Below are 18,570 nucleotides of genomic sequence, written 5' to 3' on the forward strand. Positions count from 1 at the left end.
TTGTATCAGAGAAATCAAAGCTCAGCACCATATGTATGAACCCTCTTTAGCTGTAAGGGGCAAGACTTCAAAACAACCTAACTCACATATCGGTGACATTAGCAGCCATTAGACAAAAGCCAGCCTAGGTATAAGGCATGGAGAGTGGCAGAAAATGTCAGCTGGCACTGGAAACCACCTTGTAAGGAAATATCACCTTTAGGTTAGAAACTGTGGACATCTAGTTTCCTGTGATTTTTCTGCGAAAGAGAAGGGAAAAATCAGGAACGTTAAACTTCTTTCCTTCATGTATATATTTAAGGCTCATTCTTTAATGAAAAATTTTGTAATACTACCTTCTGTAGCTTTTGAGAATTTTAAGTGGATTCAGCAAGCACAGGGGCTTTGCTGTGGATGTCATAAAGGTTTTAACACCAGGAAATGCATGAAAACAACTCACAGTGACCGTGGCCACAGAACAGAAGCAGCAAAGAAACTTCTTATATAAGAGGGCCAGAGATTTTCCACAGTTATACATCAAAATTAACACATTAAACCATCTCCTGGTAACCAAGTAAAAGTATGACACAATGCAAACCCTTAAACGAAAGGCATTCTAAAAACTTTAATAGTTTCTATATCATGTAACAGAGAATGGAGGAAGAAAAAAATATGCTTTTTATTGACATATAACCTTTAAAGAAATTAGCTTTTGCTAAATAAATTTTAGCAAATAAAAATACTGCCTGAAAGGCAAAATGTTTAATTGATTTGGATTAATTCAATCTAAAAGTTTTTTATGCAATGGAAAAGAAGGTGTACTTTTCTTCAAAACGTCTCCAATTTTTTCCACAGACTTTTCCTGAAATAGTTTTTGTAGGATGCATTGTGAAACAGCTTTCATTTTTGTGTTAACCACACTGCAAGCAGTATTTTAAGAAGACTATCCAATAAAAGGCTTAGTGAATGACCTAATTTCCTGTTGTACTTCTACAATACATAATTTATCCCAGTGCAAATCAGTATCACTGAAAACTTTATAATAATTTACATATTTTCTAATATGTATTATTAGCTAAATGTCTGCATATAGGGCACTACTACACTTTTCCAGCACACTACCCACTACTATGGGTGTCAGTGTTTATATCTGTATTGAACACTGATCACATTATTTCTCTGGTTGCAGCACAATACTAGTTGGTAGATGTAAGGACACAGTATGCATGCAGGCCAGAATATAGCACTACATAAAAATAAGGCTACATATTTAATTGCCTGCCTATGCAATTATGATTTATGGTTAAATATCTGCTTCTCTGAATAGTGAAAATGCTATTGTTCAAGTCCCACTACATCACTTTACAAGCTAATAAATCTGGAACAGAACAGTGTATTTCCAGCAGTTCATAACAAATAAGACATTCTAGATCTGGTATTCTTCTTTCATTCCACACAGACATGATTGTTAGTGGTACACATCAGAAGCACGAAAAGGTGGTTCTGAGCACAAAGCACCCACGGGTGGGCTGGGGTGAGGAGGTGTGCACGGAGGCAGCCCACATCTCCTTGGCAGTGCTGTTTCTCCGTACCACCACAAGGCTCACCTGCATTGTCCATGAAGCTGATCATCAGATCGGAGCAGCCATTGGCAAATGGTGACAGAGACAGCTTTCCCAGACATGAATTATTTGTGTGATGACAAATCCATGTGTATTGCAGTTTTTGTTCAATGTTCAAAGAGCCTTTTCTGGGATACCTGAAGGCCACTGCTCAAAACAAAGATCTCCACGGTAGTTGCTCAGACATTCCAGGATCCTGCCTAGAGCCTCCCAAGAGCAAAAGGGTCAGTGAAACAAGCATTCAGTTTAATGCTCAGAATCAAGAAAACAGCTGGGCAGATGTAAATGCTATCTAGGTCGCTCTTTCCAGATAGAACATTAAGAGCTCTGACTCATGCTTCACAATAAACTCTGTCAGAACACTAGCTACTGGTGCTCAAGATCTACACAATGCTAGAGATAGATCAGACAGTGATGAAAAAACCCAGTGCACGCAATTATTTTCAAATGTAGATACACCCTTGATATTGGATATTTATGTGACAGCATCTCTCCACCAAAACAGGGATGAGAACAGGAAGTGCTGTCAAGAAACAAACCCCACAATTTTCCTTGACACTATGGATCCTCATCTAAACATGTCATGGCAAACAGTGCCTCTGACAAACTCTTGATTATAAAAAAAACAGACTGAGTTGTGCTGCACAACAATTTCTGAAGCTTCCAGGTAATGAAGTAGTTAGATACATAAACAGACCATCAATATTACAAATTTGGAAATGGTTTTACTGTATTTGAAATAACTCATAGCAGCCATAAACTTCATTTAATATAGGGAACAGATTATCAGGGGGAGGGAAGAACAAACAAACAACACACCTGAAAGAAATTTAAAATATTTTAAATTCTAGAATAAACAGTGAAAGACATTTCACATGGGGAAGGGACATATTCAGGGGGATTTAGTAGCAGCTCTCCAGTATCTATAAAGAGGTTATAAGAAGACAGAAAAGCTCTTTATGATAGTGTATGGTGGGAGCATAAACTGCAAGAGGAGATTCAGACAGGACATAAAGAGGAACTTTTTCACCCTGTTGACAGTTAAGGAGTAGAACAAGTTATCCACAGAGACTATGACATTTCCATCCTTGGAGGCTTTCCAGATTGGATAAATCTCACAGTAGCCTGGTCTAATTTCATAGCTCACCCTGCTTTGAGCAGGCGGTTGGACAAGACTTGCTCACACCCCTTCTGACCTGAATTATCCTAGTTCCCTAGGATTCTCCCTACTACTGAAAAGACCGTCTCTGCAGTAAACTGCTTCCTGGTAATTTGCTGATTGAGAAGCTGAAAAGAGAGTTTTGAGTAAGGTAACGATACTAATTGGACTACTCGGTGCAATTTGTCTACTCACACTTGAAAGATTTCTAAATGAGATTCAGAGTCTAACAGGAAAAAGTCCCCACATTATTTCTTAGTCACTTGAATGAATACATTTGTCTTGGTTTTGTTTTGATGCTAAGTAAAATCACAAAGCAACTCAAGTGATCCCTTTTTATTTAAAATGTGATGTACAACTTATTCTTGAATTTGTAAATGTTTTCATATCTACAAATGAAAGCATTTTTGAGTCTGGTATTTTTCCTACATAGTGAACAGAAACTGGCCAGTTCCCAAACAGCCTCACTGCAGGGCCCAGTCAGGGTAAACGAAGGTAGGAGAAAGGGAAGTACTGATTCAGAGATGCTCAGCATTCAGCCTTTCAAAAGAAGGAATGTAATATTTGTCTGTTCAGTCTGGAAAATTATCTTCTTTTAGCAGTACCTTGAATTCTGGACAGAAATTTCCCAGACTGTTCAACTCACCATGATGATATGCATGTTTCACTACTGGCAGGCTCATGAGAAAGTTTTCATTTTACAGCATACAAATTAGCCAGCTACTAGACTTCCTAGAAGGGAAAGAAACATATAACTTTTGGCCTGTGCTCTTAATGCTAGGCCATTTTCAATCCCAGAACAGGGTGATGTTGTATTAAAATTTTCCCCAAGGAAAAATCAAGGTGGTGTTGTGTCAGCTTTTTAAGCAGCAATTCGGCAGCTGAGTATTTGCATTAATTGAGTATGATACCAGTGATGATTCTCTTCTGCAATCGTTGGATATGCTCCATTTCTCCTCCATATGGTCTTCTCCCAAGCCTGCAAAATTGGCTGGGAAGCTGATGTCCTTTTATAAATTGACAACTATCCTAACAGTAACAATGACTTCCTGATATGTTAGGATATATAAAAAAAATACTGGGGTCCAGTTTCCACTGGATGTCTTGGTTTCGGCTTTGGTGTTTTCTTGTTGTTGGGGTTTTTATTTTTTTATTTTATTTTATTTTATTTTTTTTTAGTTACATCACCAGGGAGGGCTAGTGAAATCACCACCAGTTTTGAGGAAAAAGAGAAAAAAGAAAAACAGAGGAATCATGTCCCAGATCTAGAGATCTGTGCTCACCAAGTTCAGATGCCTTGCCTTTTGGAGAGTAAGGAATGAAATTTCACACTATGTGAACATGCTCAGCATCATTCTGCTCCAGATGGAGAGAATCAAACCCCAGCACTGCAGCGGTAGCAGACATCCATTCATTAGAGTCTGCAGCATGGGAGGTCAACAATCTGCTAAAAATTAACATTGACCCCAAAATTACCATTGAAAAATCCGACCAGAACCAAAGATAAGATTCCATAAAGTTCAAAAGCTCCCTGCATTTAGCCACCTTTCCCTTTCCGTGAAATCAGTACCTTACCAGTTTGTTGGTTTCTTTTTTTCCCCTCACCTATGTAACATAGGAAACAACAGCTGACTTAAAAGCAATACCTGGTCTCACTGAGGGTTATGTTTTCAATCCTGGTCAAAATCTAGAACTAGATTTATAAACATTGTGTAATTGACCTGTGAGGTTCAATAGCTTAGAACATATTGAACAAAGAGCTTAGCAATATTCAAGAAAGGATTGAACGTAATGACTAATAGTCTCTGTAGCTAGACTAAAATCTGCAAGAACCTCAATTTTCATGCTCCAGGGCACAGACTTATAACCAGCTGAGATCAAAAATAAGTTTCTCCTCACTACATTACTGTGAAGTTACGTGCACTGGGAATAGTTTAGAGCTTTGGAGATTTGCATGATCTTCAGTTTCTTCCATTGATTGGAAAGCATCTACACTGGTCCTTAAACATCTTAGAAAGCAGAACATACCCAGGGAAAAACTGTCTAAATCTAAACCATTTCTGACAACTGTTCGTCTCAGAATCGCCACCAACAGTCCACCATCCCCAAACACACAAAGTGTTTTTCCAGCCAAATCCTTTTTTAATCAAAACTGGTTGCATAGAGATTTTTTTAAATATTGTTCTATTCTCACAAAAAAGAGGTGGATTTTCAGTAGGAAAAACAAACAAACAAACAAGAACATTAAAGCCTTGCCAATTTTCTCTGAAAAAAAACCAATTTTAATTAGATAGGACAACATTGTGTTCTACTTGCTCTACTTATTTGTTCTCCCACCCATTCTTCCACAATCTGTATTTCTTATAAAATTATGCTTTCTGCCACAACTGCATATGGCATTCCTATATCATATTTTCTTATTTTAGGCCATCATGTTGCAGCCAGAGACATACTTTGCAGCCCAGGAAAGAGATGTAGAAGGCACCTAAGATCTAATGGGCATGCAAGAGTTGCTCGTTATCTTCAGGTTAACACTGCAGTGGTACTTCCAAAACCAGTAATTTGGGGAAACATTACTTTTCACTCAGACTGTCTAAACAGGTAAGAATTCCCTCGAGTTGCAGCATTTATATTGACTTTGTGGTTCTTTCCATTTTAAGCTTCAACCATTTAAGTACTTATTGCTATTTTGACCATTTATCCTTTTAAGCCCATCCCAATGAAGCCAGATTTGCCATAGTTTGCCATAGGTTTTTGCAGTCCCAGTAATGTTTCATTATTTGCTACTTGTCTCTGAAATCCTTCTTGCTTACCAAAATCTTTCATACACTAAGGGATACTGCAACAGAATTACCTATTTCAGCCATTTTACCACTTGCATAAATAATTAGAGTATGGGTTTCTTGATTTTATTATTTGAATGAAAATTATTTTTCTCAAACAAGAGATACTCTCCTATTGTGTAATAAATAATATATACACAAAACACACTAAATATATGATAACCATGAGTTAAAAACTAGAACTAAATTAATTACAAAAGACAAGCATGGAGAAAGAGCTTCCATTGTCATTACCATCTGAAGAAATGAATTGCCACTATATAACCAATTTAAGAAATTCTTATAGTAATAAGGAACAAACAACAAAAGCAGAATAAGAGTGGTTTTTCAACATGCAGTCAGAGACCAGGGCGATATGGACAATGACCCACCTAATGGAAGCCAAGACTATATTAAAGTGACAAGATATTTCAATGCTTCATTATAAAGGAGAAGCTGCAATGTCTGAAGGCTAGGATATAGCATCTAAAACTGTAAAGGGAGAGTAAAGTGGAATTATTGAATTCCTATACATATTCAGAACAGATGAGTCAAAACATGGAAAACATGACAGAAATCAAACTGGCATCTGTTACTGTGCAGCAGGGCACTAGAAGGAGGACATCAGAAGAAGAGTTACCAGAAGTTGAAGGATAAATATTTAACAATCTGATTTTCAGTTACTTACAGTGATAAGGAGTCATGCAGTCTCCTAAGATGCCACATACATTCTCCTTTACACAAGTGAGGACAATAAGGTGTCCTCACCTAAGTGTGGTGAAAAACAAAGTCTGAAACGGAAACTGGAACTACTGCGACAAAAAAACTAAAGCTGCAGCAAGACCCTCACAGGGTTTAAGCACACTCAACTGGAAAACAGATTGATACACAAGGCTCTGCAACTTTACTGTGCAGCAGAAGCCACAAAACCAGCTGAATGCATCTTGTTACCTGTACTTCTATGAAAATTTCAGCCAAAACCTGTAATATTCATTTCCTTGATAGTGCAGTGGGCATAGTTAAACTGGGGGGGGGGAAATGTTGTGGCACTTTTTTCCCCAAATACCATGGTTCAAAAGGTCTAGCTCAATTTGGATGCAAATGTGGAGGCAAGATACTTCACAAAACATCAGTGACAGAACTGAGACAGAAGAAACATCGTAAAATTAAGAGAAAAATTGGTTTTTCTCCACATTTGCTGCATTTTAAGGATAATAGGATAAAAGAAATACCTTAAGTTCTTTTTTTGCTGTAACTGAAAAGATGAGTCAATGAGTTTTCGTTATTTATTCATTTATTGTTATGAAGGAATTTCTCCCAAGAGACAAAGACAAGCCTCTCAAAGCTGCTCTGGTATAATAACAGGGTGAATAAATTAACAAATGCATTTCAAATGTTTTCAGAGCAGATCAGTGTTCTGCCCACGTATATTCATGTGCAATTCTCAGTAACGTCAGCAGGCACTGCCCACAGGTACCAATCACTAGCCTCTACAAACCCAGAAAGAGAATGAAGCTCATGAGGAACAAGAACAAGCACCTTAAAGCACACAAGGTGCAGCCTGCAGACATTGGTACAAAGGACCAAAGTATCACCCTCCCTGCAAGTAACGTTGGGAATTCTGAAAGGTCAAAATCACTGCTTGAAGCAAGGTGGTCTATAGGAGGAATATGGAGCTAAGGGGGTTATGTTTGTTTTAAATACAAAATTAGAACAAGGATGCCTTTTCCAGCGCCCAGAAGAAAAAGGCATGAAAGCACACAGGGTCCCAGTTCCTATTCTGGCCCAGGATAATTACTAAGAAGCTGGATGGAATGTTTTATCTGGAATATCCTCTGAACATCACAGCTGCCACAAGAATTTTGGTCCTACTATGGTTCTGATGCTCCAATACCATAATGTGTTTTAAAGAAACCCCACAAATTAGAAACTCTCAAATGAAAAAGCTGTTCAAGCATTCAGTGCTTTGCTGATCATATACCAATACATTAATTTCACATATTATGCAAAGTCACATATATATAGACATGCTGTACGGCATCCATGTAATTACATTTAGTACTGACTATTCGCCCACCACTTCATTTACAAACAGAAAGAAAGTACCCTCAAGAAAACAGCCATGATCACCTGTACTTTCTTGTCTTGCATCAGGCTTACAAATGTACAAAAGAAGAGGAAGCCATTTTTCACGCCATAAATCAGTGCTTTCTTGAACAACTTCTCTATGCTTCTTGAACCACTCAAGAGCAACACTAGGACGTTTTTTGGAAGTTAGTAAACAGCTGAGGAGAACGAAAGCCTGAGAAAGCAGACAAAATGCATTCCTGGCAGCTAATAAACTACAGGACATCTCTGGTCCTCGTCATTTTATACTGTTATATGCCATGACAGCAATGTATCATTATGTTCACACATACACACAGGATAAAGTTAAACTACACGCTTAATTTTCAATGATACTTACATACAGAAGTCTTGTTGCATCAAATAGCCATAGGCACGTCCTGTAGCTTCACTTCAGCTTAGCATTGCACTTGAAATGCAAGGCAAAGCAAGTGCAGGAAACAAGAGATGCGATTTGGATTAATTCAGGATTTTTTTTTATTTTTTTTTAAGTTTCCAGTGTGACTCAACTCAACTGCACAAAAGTCACAACAGATTTTATTTCTCCATTTTTGAGGCAGAAATTAGTGAAATAACAAGCTTACAGGACAATAAAGAGCAGTTCCCATTTTAGAGCCATGGAGCTGGTTGTTTTGTGCATGCAGTTACTTCTCCCAGCTCTTAGCCACCATGACTGATACCAGCCTGCGCTTTCCCTAAGAGTTTTTATTTGCCCTCTTTGCTTCTCCACAGAGATGCAATTTCACTGTATGCCACTTGAACTAACAGGCAATAGAGACTTCACACTTACAGGCCCTTGCCAACAACTCATCAGTATTTTCTTTGCTCATTTTCAAGTGGGAATGGCTGTTAGAATTAGTAGCACCCTGACAGATGTTACAGTCACTTTGGCTAACCACAGAACAATATTATTAACACCTACTTCTCAGCAGAAAAATGTCACTTGCATTGCAACAGCCCTTTCTTCAAAAGGAGTCCTCTATCTCTGTAGAACAGCCAATAAGTTTTTGGCTGTAGAGCCCCTCTGGTCACGACAGGCCAGCACCAGAGATCAGAGTAGGTCTAAAAAGCAAGAGCTGCAGCAGTAACACTGTCCCAAAGCAAAGCAAAATTCTGAGAAGCATCCACTTGGTGTAAGGGTTTGGCCATCACTTTACAACGAAAATTCCACCCCACGAACAAGCTTTCTCCTAAATGAATTGCAAATTATATACACATGGAGTGCCAGCTGGTATTGTTTCTCTGTAGTTTTCCTTTGGTCTCCCTCTGTATCTCCCCTCAATTAATGCGACAATATTCATGCCCTGTCGTGTCTCACTGCTTAATTATGTACTTTGTGGAATAAAGCTTTAAAAATGAGACTATCAAGCTGGAGGGGGGGAGGGAGGAAGAGCAGGACAACCAGATGTGCAGAGAGAGAGTGGGAAACAAAAGGCATTTTGAAAGGAGAGTGAGAGAATGAGGACTTGTGTAGGGATGAAAGGATGGAGAACAGAAGATGCACCCAAGACATACTGGTTCAGTCACTTTATTATATATAAAATTATATGTGGTATTAAATAATGCATCCTGCAGCTATCTAACAATTTAATAAATACTTGGAGTTCTTTATTGTGAGATCTCAACCTGCTCACATTTCATGAAGCAATTGACATACAACCTGCTGGCAGAGAAAGAATGATGCATTGTTTTATAAAACTTGAAAAAAAAAACCAAAACAACAAGGCAGTTGAAAATAAATTGGCAAGTGTTATATTAGAAGGTGTATTTTACTCACATTAACTAATTTACACTAAAAGGCATTATGAAGAACAGCTGCACTGGTTTCATTCAGTCACTGTAAGACACTTTTTCACACATCCATTTAATCTAAACTTTCTTTACCCTTATCCAGTATACTGCTAAAATTTATTTTGCATACATAGTCGAGTGAAGGTAACGAAACAGTAGCTTATTTTATCTTCTCTTACAACTTGATTGCTGTACACGTTGTACTGTACACACAGTAAGGACTCCCAAAGCACAGTTCTGGAATCAGTTTTAAGTGCGAGAGACAACTATTAGAAACTAAGACTTTTTTTTTTTCTAAAAGCACACAGGCTCACCATACTCCTAAAATATCCTTACAAACTTAGCTATTGGCAGTACCAAGTATATTATATTTTGCCATGTCAAAATATTTTTTATAAAAACTTGAGAGGAGAAAGATGTTTTTCAACTAGAGTAGGAAAGGACCAGTATAGCCCTTCGCATCTCTCCCAATCACAATTTTACAGCACCACTCATATCCAGAGTGGCTATTCAGGAAAATTATGCTTTTCTAGTTTCCCAATTTGTACAAAAGCATTTAGAACCCAGTTGTTGCTCCTACCAGTGCCAAATAAGGCTAGGGGCATGGGGAGGTTGGTTAATTACAAGTTACAGTTTCTGTGTCATTTGTGAACTCTCAAATGCCATCCTAACATTTAGGAATAGGGCATCTTTTTACTTCCCAATATATCATGGAGCACAAAAAAAACCCTCTGAGGATCCCAGTTTCCTTTACAGTTTTGAAAATCATTTATCCAGCTGTGGTAACTTTAAGTTTTATGTGTGTTGTGGTTTGAGGCTTGGAATGGGGGCGTGACTGGGAGGACCCTGGGTGGGGGTGAACCATTGTATTCCCTCCCCTTCCCACGCACACTCTGATAAGAGGCAGGAAGTCGGGACTAATTTCACTCCTGCCTTGGAGCTCGGCGCGGGAGGTTGTCCTTTCACTCCGTGGGACCCTGGCACCATTTCTGAGGGTTTTGTATCTTTTATTTTTTGTACTTTCCCCCAAATCTTTGTATATATTATTTTCCTTACCTCCCTTTTTCGTTTTCTGTTCCTTGTTAAACAATATACTTCATTTTTTTTTCCAAAGTGTCTCTCTCTCTCTCGGGGGGGGGGAGAGGCGAGTACATAGTTCTGTTCCGTGTGGGTCCTGCCCTGAACCCCTTTTTACACAGAACCAGGACAATGTGTGATCTCGTAGATAAGCTAGCTCTGTGTGTGTGGAGATAGAGAGATAAAACCATATGAATACAGTGCTGATGATCGTGACACTACTGGTTCTCACAGTTACTGTGTAGGCATCATTTCTCTCTGTATAGGAAAAGAGAATGATGTATTCACATCCACTTGAATTATAGTTGTAAAAACGTTTTGTAGGAAATAACTTGCTCAGTATTTATCTACCTCTTCTGGCTTCATGCACAACATACAACTGTCTTCAGATATTATTTGCTGAATTTGATTCTCCTGTATTGAATGCAGACAGAGAGAAGTATATTTTCCTTCATCCTCTTCCTGCTACTAAGCATAGAAGAAAAAGTTGAACAAATTAAAATTAAGACTTGAAGACAATCTGTAAAATAAAAGATAATGTTCTCTGTGGACAACAGAGTTAACTGAAGCACTGGCTTTAAGCAGCAATCCCCTTAGAAGTAAAGCAATAAAGACCTCTATATTTTGTAGCAGGAGCCTTCAACAGAAAAAATAAATCTCAAAGAGAACTCATTTGCTTGCCCACATTTTAATTGAGTATTCTCCAGCTTGAAGTCACTTCTCATATGACAGTTTATTCCACTTCCCTAAAGAAAAATAAAAGTTGATTCATCAAAAGAATTGTTTCAGTTCGGTTTAAATCGAACGGAATTTTAAGTTTTCTTCTTACATATATTATTTTTATAACCTAGCTGTCTTTGTAAAATTTATTATTTTAAAACACCTAATGTAACAAAACATGAAAGTAGATTGTAACCATGAAATTTAATGCACAGGAACCCTGTCAAGAAAGAACATACTCAACATTAAAATACCCAGTAATAAAACTGAGTAAGGCTGGCTATTTACGATACAAGCCAGGATGCTGTTGGCCTTCTTGGCCACCTGGGCACACTGCTGGCTCATATTCAACCAGCTCTTGACCAACACCCCCCAGTTCCTTTTCCACTAGGCAACTTTCCAGCTAATCCTCCCCAAGCCTGTAGCACTGCATAAGGGTTGTTGCATCTCAAATGCAGGACCCAACACTTGGCCTTGTTGAACCTCATACCACCAACCTTGGCCCATCTGTCCCGATCCCTCTGAAGGGCCTCCCTAACCTCAAGCAGATCAACACACCCACCTAACTTGGTGTCATCTCCAAACTTACTGAGGGTTTACTTGATCCCTTATCCAGACGATTGATAAAGACATTAAACAAAACTGGCTCAAATAGAGAGCCCTGAGGAACACCACTTGTGACTGGCTGCCAGTTGGATGTAACTCCATTCACCACCCCTCTTTGAGCCTAGCCATCCAGCCACATTTTTACGAAGCAAGGCGTACACCCATCCAAGCCACAAGCAGCTACAGGAGAATGCTGTGGGGAACAGTGCCATAACATCAGAGAATTTGAACACTAGAAAGTCAGTAGAGTTCAAAGCCATACAGTATTGATGTCCTTCTCAAACAAGGTTCACTGAAACACAACTAATACTCAAAACTCTGGTCATCAAACGCCATATGACTACTCCTGACAGAACCAGCTTAATCAAATAGGTCTTCAAATGCTATAACCCATGCCGTGTTTCACATTGTCCACAAATTAGTTTCCTGTTTCTTCTTCTTTTTGAGACTTGCACAATCAAGAACAGAATGTACAAGAAAAAAAAAAAACCTACAGAAACAAAATGGCCTTTTTGCCTACAAATTACTGTAATAACAACATCCTAGATCCAAAGGGTATATAAGCAGGAAGAAAGAACTGCCCTAGAGACTACAACTATTTCATAAAGCAGAAATGAAAGCATTCAGTTTCAAGGAGAGATTTCTATGTGTAATTCTTTTGTTTTTAAAGGCAGTTCCCACAGTATAATAATAGTCCACTGCATATAAGTTTTTCAAATGTCAAAAGGCCATACTTCACTAATTAAATCAATGTACACAAGACACAACAAAGAATTTTCCAGCTCAGCCACAATGGAAGTTTTATTTCACATTAAACTCACACCTAGTCAGCCAAATACACGCATGACAGCTACTTTCAGGGCTCTATTTTGTCAATAAGAAAAATAATTTTATAATAAAGGAAATGTCACAGTCATACAAAACCTATCTTACTCCCCTATAGTAAAGCATCAAATGACAAATGACTGACTCCTGACAATACCTGGTACACCTCAAAAACCATCCAAGCTCATTTGAATAGCCTTCACTAACAACAAATAAAGACAACTTTATTTGTTTTCCATACTAAAGCTTTCCAAATATACTAATTAGTTAAATTCTGGAGCTGATATGGTTTTGAAATTAATTCATCCTTCAAAAAAAACAAAAAAAGTAACTGCCACAAAAGAAACCTCCCCTGAACAGTTATTTTTAGAGGGATTTATATACTGAAAAATCTGCCACAATAAGCCAGAAAGCAAACCAAACATTCTTGGCCAGACAAAATAAATAAATAAATAAATAAAAACAAGCAAACTTTACTGAAAATAGATGCAACAGCTCAAAACCTGACTTCTAGAGCTAGAATTGTTTCACTGGTTGGGCTAAAAAATTTCCTCAAAGACACTGAGACACACAACCAGCATTAAACACATACCGTTGTTTCGGTTTTACACTTCATTGCCAATCCAACCAACTTCAGCTTTACCTATCTGTACAGAAAATAAAAGAAAAAAAATTCAGGTGTATGCATACTGGAGGGGTTTCAGTTTTACATCCTTCTGGTATTAAATACGTGCTTGTCATTAACAGTTTTCATGCTCTCTAAAGCCATTACATGAACGTAATGATCTGTTCACAAAGTTTGACACTGGAGATATCCAAGCCAGCGCTAAACTCCCTAGCCTCAGAGACTCCCTACAAGGCTGACAAACTCCTGCTGACCATATACCCCAATACAAAGGATATTATTAACAGAGAGCACACAAGCCACATCACTCCCTCCAGTTCCAAATCATACATGACATATCTGAGGTGGCCAGCCACCAGAGGAATAAAAACATTGATATATTCACTCAGTGCAGGATGCAGTGAAGACAGGAACAAACTGATTGAAGAACCAGGCAATAAGTCCAATTCCAAATGCATAACCATGACCATAAAACAGTGCCATTATTAGAGATGTAAACCTCCCTCTGGTCCCAGCCATACTGGTATCCCACCATCACCCATCACTGGGAGATCTGCCCACAACAGGCAGCTGGGAGGTGGGGAACAGACACCCTTCAATAACTGGAAACCCTACACAATGAATACACTACAAATATAAAATTCCCACACCAACCACAGGCAGAGCCAGCCTTTATGCTGTTAAACTTGGAGACAGGCCACCTGATGTTAATGCCAAAGGCAGGGGCACCTGGTGGTGATCTTCTAATCAGTTCCCACTCAAGGCTGGCCAGACCCTGGGTGAAAACCAATCAGGAGGGTCTTTCTCACCAGGCTGTGGACATCATCCACATGTCAAACCTTATTCAGGGCTGGGGGTTTAAATCCCAGAACTTCACAAACCCACTTTCAAGAAGCTGTAAACATAGAGAGAATTGTGTCAAAAGCTTCCAGGCACTGTTTTGGGGTTTGGTTTCTTCCTTCCTTCAGACAGCAGCAGCTTAAGCTGCCAGCCCCCAGGCTTCACCTGCTTCAGGCTTTGGAGTGAGCTTTGTACTGGGGTGGTGGTGGTGTTGGTCTGTGTTCTTGTAGTTATTTTCAAGTCTGAGTTAAAAACAAGTATTAGAGGGCATGAAATTATACAAAATTTTACACAAAATTAAGCTTAGAAGAAAAGGAATATGAACTTTTACACAAACAGGAACCTCTTCAGTACATAAACAATTACTCCCACAAATTGCCCTTATGAAAAAGGGCCTTCATAAGGCGTCCTTCATAAGGAGTTCATAAGCGTCTTCATTCCTCTGCCTTTTATTCCTGTCCTCCTGATGAGATAGTTTCCTCTACTTGCCAACATAAAGCAAATTAAAGTGTCCTCATTTTCATACCAACTTCCACTCCTTTTATTTGCATTCCCACATACCCTTTAACCCTTATTTTTTAAAAAAAGTGTTTCATTATGCAAAAAAAAAAAAAATAAATACAACGCTTTTTATGTATCCAGTATTGGGTATTAAAAATAAGAAGCAGAATAGTTTCTTCAAAACAGATTCACACATTTTTCTCCCTAGAGGCTGGGTAGCCTGTTCCCCCAGATGAATGCATTCATTTGTACAGAGCACAGGTAGCTACACATTTCTATAGCTGGGACTTAAACTATTTAAGAACCACATTTTTACACTAATGTATGCTAACTTTTTTTAAAAAAACTTTGCTTTGCCAGTGGTATTCACAGGTATTGTATGTTTATACCATCACAAGTTTTAGAACATATATATTTCTTTATTTATTCTCATCTAGATCACCTATCAAAATAGTTAACATGTATAACAAACTTAAGAATAAAACCAAAGACATATCTCTTATACCTGTGTCACGATCACTCTAGACAACATGCTAGGCATAAACTGGGCATAAATTAAGTCTGAGATAAGTAAAAATGAGAAACGAACTTTGACTGCACCTTTTGATGAGAAATCACACCCTCAAATTTAACAGCACTATAAGAAAAACAGCCCACTGAACCACTATGTCCAAGAATAATATTCAATATCTCTTCAGTAGCATGTAGTTATGGGATCTGAGACGAATCTTAAAGAATTAAGTAAAAAGATACAAATGAAATATTCATCAGCTGTAAATACATTTTGAACTTCCACAACACTACAGGATAGGTTTTGCAGTAAGAAATATTGTACATCAAACTCTTCTTGTGCAGATACGCTTTACAGGCTTTACAGTAATAAAATTATTTTGTCAAAAAAGATAAGGAATTTAAGAATTAACTTAAAAATACTGAAGTGTTGAAACAGGCAAGTAACATTTGTTTCTTTCAATTCTCCTCCTCAATTATCTCAGAAAAGCAGCTGGAATGAATTGTTGTCAATTCATTCCAACTAACACTATATTAAGAGTATATTAATAAGTACAACAGTACCAAAAAGTTCAAATAAATGCCACCAAATCCAAACACCATAGTTTTGGGGAATTGTCTTATTGGATTACACATGGCACCAAAAGAAACTGCATGAGTATAAAGAAATTGCATGAGTATACCTAAAAACCATTTTTTCTCTTCATTTGTATGAGGACTTAAAGAATACAACCAGGTTGTTTGACCTCCCAGCCCTGCTGAAGAAGAACGATTCACCTACTGCAGCCCAGCAGGGTGCTCTGCTCTGACCAGCAGACAAAAAGGCACTTGGCCACCCTCGGGACTAATTTTTAGCGTAAGTGCCCGTACAAACAAACCAACCAAATAAATCAAACTAAATACATAGCAGACAAGCACAGAGGGGTACAACCTGCAGAAATATAAGACACTTCTAACCTTGCTGCACCATCGGCCCATGTGATAATGCAGTAATCAGCAAAAAATAACAGCATTTGTAGTCTATATTTTAGTGTTTCTCAGTGCCACTTTTTGCTTTCTGTGTTAGAACAAGAGGACGGACCTCAGCCAATTTTTTTGCTTTATCATATGGATTTTAATGAAGTTTATGTCTCTACTTGCTGTTAAATTACACAGATTAGTAACATATAAGTAAAATAAATACAGGCCTTCACATGATTGAATTTTAAATTACCACATCTGAAAAGGAAAGCACAAACAACACACCTTTGGCACGTATGGAACATTTGTTGCCCAGTTTTGAAGGCAGAACTTCTGTTCAAAAGCTTTTACCTGTTCAGCCAAAGAAATAATTTATTTAACTGGCTACTATTACAAACTTCTCAATGGGAGAAAGTACCTTCTAACACTGTATGAATACTGTGGTGGTGAAATACAAGAACAAAGAATTATCTGGACTTATAATTAGTCAAATACTTCTGAATGCTTCTGTACTTCAACACTGCATAGATGCACATAAACTAAAGATGCAAAGGTACGGACGTGCATGGCACTGTCACCCATCACATCTCCACACTGACATTTAGATTCTACCAAACAGTTATCTTGAGGGGGGGTCTTATATCTTACAGTTAACTACAAGCTTGTCAAATACCTATGAATATTACTCATTCATGCAGTTATTACAAAAGAGATGCCTGCCTTAATCTCATTTGGAGTAATTCCTATTCATCTCCTTCCAGCTTAGATCAGACACTAGTTTGCAGCTGCAGACAGTTGTAGTGTGTTCCTATCAGGTGCTTGATACACATCCCAATCCTACTGCTAACACCATTTTAGCAGTTAATCAATCAAGTCTAAATGTTCCTGAGTTCAAAACCACCAGCTGCTAGGGGTTGACACAGATCCAGCAATGAGCAGTTTGTTTAGTGCTACGTATTGTATTCACCTCCACTTCCGAAGATGCTCAGGTGCTATGCAGCAAGGGTCTCAGCACCCTTTTTCTGCACCAGTTAGTTAGCTTACCAACTGAAGACAACTCAGAGAGCAAGGTATTGGAATGACATCAGCAAACTGCTTTTCCTAGCAATGACTGGCCAAAACACAGTTTGCAACTCAATGCTGTTTTGACTGCCTTGCATTCCAAATTGGAATGCGAGGCAGATCATGTGATTGGCTACATCTGGGGCACACACACAACATTGCACACAATCTCACAACCTACAGCTCACACCACATAGTTGGACAACCTTCAGAACAACTCAGATGTACCGTGAATGTGACACAACTACTATCATTTTATTAGGAAACATACCAGTTTTGATTCCACTTCCCTTTATAGCACAGTCTCAATTTCTTTCTTTAGTCTTCAAAAGAAGGCACTGATTTGGTGTATCATTTGCCCGCGAGACTCAACAACAACAGAATCGCAAGAACACCTTTTTCACATCAACTTCTTTTCATAAAGCAATACCAGCTCCATTTTGCTCAATCCTAGCAAGCAATTCAGAGGCAATTGCCTTGGACAGCAGAACAGCAACCTCTGGCATCACTCCCACCAGCTGTCTCCATTCACATGTAAACCACAAAACCTGGAGGATATTTTTCCTCACAGACTTCTCCATAAAAGATATAACATCATTCAGAAAGAAAAACCCAAAGAGACATGCTATTAAATGCCTCTCTGCACATTCACAACTCGTACCTCAGCTTCCAAGTTTTTCGCCATGTTTTCCATCATTCCCTGCCGATTCTCTTACTCTGGCAACATTGCCAGGCTAGACACCTTTCCCCCCGCCCTTCATTCTTCTCCCTCTACTTCTGCCTTCTGTCCTGGAAAGGCAGCTTCTCCCTATTTTTTTTCCAACATGCTGAGCATAGCTATAGAAGAATCTGCTTAATGCCTCTAAGTATTTCTCAGTGATGGGACAAATAAATGATGGTGTCTTGCTCCTTCTCCTTCCCATGCATTACTCCTCTGTAACACAAAACGGAGTCTTTACACTGAAAAATAAAGCATCCACACATCTTGGAGGGATCTTGTTAGTGCTACAAAACTGAAAGAAGTGACAGCAAACATCCTCAATCACAGATTTTCGCTGGCATCCTTCTGCCATGTAGAGTTTATTTGTACAGTTTGCAGAAGTACTTTGGCAAATGTTTTACTCACATGCAGAGTTCGCTTCAGATGGCTGACATTCCCCAGAATAGGAGTCAGAGGAAGAAAGAAAACATTTTGGGGACTTGCACTCAGCAAGGCTCTGTCCCACCCCTACTGCCCTCATAAATATGTAACCACAACATTCTATATACTTTCCAGTGACAGAAAAGTGCTCCAATCTGCCTCTCCAGTTTAAAAAAGAGGAGTATTTGTGCTTAAAGGGAAAG

This window comes from Merops nubicus, unplaced genomic scaffold, assembly GCF_000691845.1.
Source record: "Merops nubicus isolate BGI_N331 unplaced genomic scaffold, ASM69184v1 scaffold3123, whole genome shotgun sequence".
NCBI classification, from domain to species: Eukaryota; Metazoa; Chordata; class Aves; order Coraciiformes; family Meropidae; genus Merops; species Merops nubicus.